We start from the raw sequence: 5,739 nt of genomic DNA on the forward strand, positions 1-5,739 counted from the left end.
CCCCCCCCCCCCCCCCCCCCCCCCCCAAATAAACAACGGTCAGGTTATTAATAGCATTGCGTACGAAGAGCTAATGTTTCTAACGTCTTTACCGCTACAGATAGAGAAGCCAACTATTCGCGCAGCAACGTTGAGCGGATGTGTTAACTAAAATCATGCTCTTAATACCAAACTTTCACGCGACTTTAATTTACAAAAAGCATTCACTCTTTTTTTTTACGCTTTGGGGTAATCGCAAGACGAAACTTTTGCTTAATGCAATACTAAACGCGGGAGACTAGATAAACGATTTTTTTGTTTTTTTTTTTTTTTTGTTAATATTTCTTTAAAAGAAGAAATATATTAAAGATGAATGCGTTGGTGTGTCATTAAACGCTTATTATTATTTAAAGGCATCTTCTTCATTTGTTTTGTTATTTACATATATATTTGTTAAATTTTGTTTTGTTTAAGTTAATCTCAATCTGCAGTGCATTAACTTTGTATGTATGTATTTTATATATTTACTTTACATTTATAGTTACATAGTTCAATTGTTAGCTTTACGATTGCTTTCACTCACACAAACAAATGCGCAATCTCATTCAATAACAGTGAATTCATTGAACAGGTTGTGCGTTTCATACATCAAAACAAGAATAATAAAAGTTACTGTGCATGGTATTTCCTTCAAGTTGTTAGCTCACATTGGAACGAAAAAAAAAAAAAAAAAAACGTAAAAGAAAAACCATAAAAAAAAATAAATAAATAACTGGTTGACATGACAGTTGCAATGTTCAAATAATAATGATGAAATACTAATGGCTAACAACAGAAAACCGACCAGACACAACAAGCAATAAACAAACTACACCATATATGTATACGTAGAAATTGATCGCTGGGCCAGCATATCGTGCTTGCTGCAACTAGATAAGGAAAAGAAAAATGAAAAAGAGACTTTTTATTATTTATGTGTTTTTGTGGGTGGATGTGGGTGTAACAATTTTTTATGCATTTATATATATATATTGGCAACATTTATGCTAAACATTATGAATATCATTTGTCTCACAGTGTTAAACGAAGGATATGACTGATTACGTTTCATCATAAAACAAATCGCATGAGCTTATGATATACATCATTAGTTATCAACATGCAAACAGTTACAAATAAACAAACTAATTAAATAATTCGTGAAATATTTTTACAATACCATGCACTTGACTGTAATCTCTGGTGTCTATCTTCATTAAATTCATTGTTTGGTTTATAAATAAATATTACATCTTCTTACATTTTACTTTATCGCTGTTAGTTGAATATAATAATAGTTTACGGTTATTATAAATATTAATTAAGCCATTCTAACCGTCTTCTTTTTTCTTTTGTTGTTTTTTTTTTTCTGTTTTTTTTTCTTTGTTCTCCTGAACTTTAATAGAATATAATTTTCAGTTCATTTCCCACAAATTTCAATATAGAGTCAATCACTCAGTCAGTCATTCAACAGATTAAGAGAAACCAGAATATTCTTCTAAATGCAAATATCATATAGGAAAAATAGTTTCCATTTTATTATACCCTACATCATTTACGGTATAGGGTATATTAAGTTTAAATGAACATATGCAACGTGCAGTAACGTTTAAGATAGCGCCTGATAATTCTGAATCGATCTAAGCCTGTCTGTCCATCTGTCCGGCTATCGATTTGATGTCTGGCCATATCAAGTTGTATTCAATCTATAGATCGAAATATTTCGAAATATTATGGTGAAATTTAATGTACTAACGTATTCTGAGCGAAGGACGAAACGTATTAAAAATGATTCGAATCGGTCCACAATTTTCGGGCTTGCATCAAAGCAAGTCAATGTTATCAAATTTCATCGAAATATCTCAGAAATTGCGATCAGTAACTTAAACACAAAAATAAATGGACAGACATCAGACGGACGGACAAACTTAGAATTCGATCGGTATCATGAAAAGTGAGTCTATCTTAAGCCCTTTTGAGTGTTGCATGCGTCCGCACAACCCTAATATATCTTGTACGACAAGAGGTATACGGTGTTAACCTGAATTAAGTCAATTTTTTTAATTTATTTGGGGAAAACGCAACAACTACACCAAATAAACAGATAAAACAAACAACCAATCAGCCCCACTTCCCTTTTATAAAACACCTTAAGCTTCCGCAAGCGATCATAACATAAACATATGGCTTTATTTACATATACGGCTATTATTAAATACAAAAAATACATTTAAAAACCCATATAACTAATCACGCAACTGGAACCAATCTTTTTTTTTTTTTTTTTTTTTTTGCTTTTGGTTTTTCTTTCATAAAACTTCCGTAATGCATTTAACACCACTTTTTCTTTCTCAACTCTTTCGACTAAACTTTTTTTTTCGTTTTTTTTTTTTTTTCAAATATAAACAAATAACGACACTGTAATGGACCACGACCCACCATTAAAGACCTTACACCATTTCGCTCAATGCAATTATACGCAAAGCGTCTCTTCAAAATAATGCCTTATAGAATTAAATTAATCCAATCTGAGATATTGTCAATGGCGAGGAAAAAAATAACGTCAGTGTATCAAATTTCATCAAAAATATTTTAAAAATGAATGTGTGTAGAAAAGAGGACGAACAGGCGGATGGATGGACAAATGTAGAAAGCGATTATGAATCGATTGACATAATAAAAGATGAATCTGTGTGTGTTAAGTCCATCTGGGTATCGCATACGTACGCGCAAACTTAATATACCTATATATCAGAAGTGAAGGAGGATATGAAGATATGTGTATAGGCTGACTGACTATGTCTCTCTAAGTTTCAGTTAACTTACGGTGCCTTTTATTTGTTTAATATGTTTTTTTTTGTTTTTTTTTTTTTTCAATATGTGGAGAGTCGAAGCGTAGCTTCTTTACGCTCACTATAGCACCTCTTAGTGCGTGCATAATAATTAAGTAAGGCATGAGTGCATTTTAAGTTTATTGGCTATTTTTCTTCTTCTTCTTCTTCTTCTTCTTCTTCTTCTTCTTCTTCTTCTTCTTCCACCTTCTTCTTTATTTATTTATTTATTTTTTTTTTTTATTTTGCTTTATGAATTACTCGATTAAAAAAAGTACCGTTATCTATGGCTAACACTTAAACATTGAAATTGTGTCATAAAAACACTCAAAATCATGATCAATTGCAAGCAAAATGAATAATTTAACAAAATTGAATTGCAATCACTCAGTTGTAACATTACAATAATAAATGTCGATTGACTAAATAAATGTATATGCACATATGCACATATACACATATACACTTGTTGATATTTCGAATTTATAATGCAGCACAAAATTTATTGCTTAAGTCTTTCGTTTTCGTTTTCTTCTTCTTCTTCTTCTTTTTTTTTTTTTTTTTTTCTTTTTTCCATATAGATTGATTTAAAAATCCTAACTACAAAGCAGGCCGTTACTATGAAAAGCTTTCAAAATAATAGGAAGAAAAAACAATTGCCTGCACTTACATAAAAAACAAAAATTTTATTTTTTAATCATTATTATAGTTTATACTGAGTGTAAAGAGTAAATAAAAAAGATTGATTAATATATATATATATATATATATATATATATGTAGGTCACTTACTATACTTGTAATTAACTTAAGAGTTATTTAGGCTAACAATCACTGGGGATTTAGATTGTTGGTAAAGGAAAAAAGACGAAAAAACCAAAAAAAAAAAAAAATGAACATTTTTTGTTTTTGTATCCATTATTTGCAAATTTGTTTTTTTGTTTTTTTTTTTGTTTTTAGTGTGTTTTCTATTAGTCAAGCGTAACTTCAACAATGATTTAGTTGTGCTTAAGAAAGTCAGTTGATTTCAATTTATGTCAACGTTAACGAGGAATAACAAATCATGTCGAATTCTGCAAGTTTGTGTGTGTATCACTCACTGTGTGACACTTTTTCAGCTATCAACAACACGTCTACACAGTGTTGAATTTATATTTTTAAAATAAGTAAAAACACTATAGTGGGGCAGAGGCAACCGTTAAATACCCTACACCGTCTTGCGACTTATCCAAGCCAAGGCGTTAAGGAGCGGAATCACCGAAAAAGTGTATCCTCTGCGACCTATAGATTGTGAGACAAGAAGACAAGACAGATAGACGGATCGATGAGCTTAGATCGATCCGTATAATGAAAGAGATGCGAGTCTATCTCAATTCCGCCTGAATGTTGCATACGTCCGCAGAAAACTTAATGAACCTTATTATCATAAGTTGTGTATATAGAGAAAAAAAATAAATAAATTACATAATAATAATAATAATAATAATGAGGAAAATAATTAATAATTTTAAAAACAAATCAAGTATATTTTTTTTAATTTTTTTTTCATTTTACCTAAATATTCACTTGACTTTTAAGACATTATTATTGTTATTGTTGTTGTTGTTGTTACAATAAATGAAAAAAAATATATATAAGCGAAACAAAATGTGAAATAGGATCTCACGCGCGCTTTAATATCTATGTTAGTTATAATTTATCTATCTACCTAAAGTGAAATTGAGCTGAAAAGCTGAAGACTTTCACATGTAAATCTACTTTTCCATTCTTTTCCGTTTTGCGAACATCGTGATAGCGGAATTGGAATTCAAATTAAATTTAATGTTTCACCTCTATGCCTAACAACAATGCCCTTGTGACCTAAATAAACAGAGCAAAATACTCTACGCTACGCTGTACGCGATTCTCCGTATAATGAATAAAAACCCATAGCAATCATTTGATTATGTCTGAAAATGTATAGAAAAGTTAATTAACCATAATGGTAAAGTTGGCAAACGTGTCATAATCATATAAGGCACACTTTTTTTCTGTTTCATTTCTTTTATTTCGCTTATTTTGTTTTGTTTTGTTTTCTTCTTTTTTTTTTAATTTTTATTTTTAGCTTTTAGAAACACATCAATATAAAATGAGAATAAGTATGCAGCCGAGTTGAGCGGACAGCATGCTAGTCTTAGTCTAATGCTAATAAAATTTTATATTAAGAACATTGAAATGAAAATTGATTGCCATTAATATCGATTGGAAAAAGTAAATTCCAATCAGAGAAAGTATTATACGAATCGGATGCGAACAAGTAAAAACACAATAATAATATACGGGCCCTCTATTAAATGCCCAACATTATTTCGCGTTAATACAATTAATTATTCATATGCACTACACAAAACAAGCCCCTATATGGGCAGTGATCGGAAAAAGTGCTCCGATCCGAACACATCAAAAGTTAAGTTGAACAACATTGCTTGAACACAAGCAAAAAGATAGTTAGTTAGATAAGCTTAGATCAATTTAGAAAGTAACTCTGATGGATATATCTCAAGTTCTTCTGCCTACGTGTTACATACGTCCGTACAAAAAAACTGTAACAAGCCGATGTACAACAACACATATAAGGTATAAAAACCAATTATGAAAAAACACTTTTTTTTTTCTCCTCTTCAAATGAATATTTGACATTTATTTATTAATTTAGCCCTAGCGAATTACCAAACAGAATTAGAGTTTTTCATATGTCACGACTTTACAAAAAAGGTTTACTAAATAGACGCGATAACCGCCAAAAGCAGGGAAGTATATTTATTGTTGCCCAGAAAGAAAGTTCCAGATGTACTATGCAGTACGCTTTTCTAACCCTTTTGCCTTAAGTGAAATATTCACGAATGCCTGC

The 5,739-nt window shown here is 30.5% G+C and overlaps 1 protein-coding gene across 2 annotated transcripts in view; it reads right to left on the reverse strand.

Moving 5' to 3' along the window:
* The window catches only part of LOC119636002, an 18,124-nt gene that overhangs the window by 8,986 nt on the left and 3,399 nt on the right, over positions 1-5,739 (reverse strand). The gene's annotated exons all lie outside the window — the stretch shown is intronic.

The sequence above is a fragment of the Glossina fuscipes genome, unplaced genomic scaffold, assembly GCF_014805625.2.
Source record: "Glossina fuscipes isolate IAEA_lab_2018 unplaced genomic scaffold, Yale_Gfus_2 0, whole genome shotgun sequence".
Taxonomy (NCBI): Eukaryota; Metazoa; Arthropoda; class Insecta; order Diptera; family Glossinidae; genus Glossina; species Glossina fuscipes.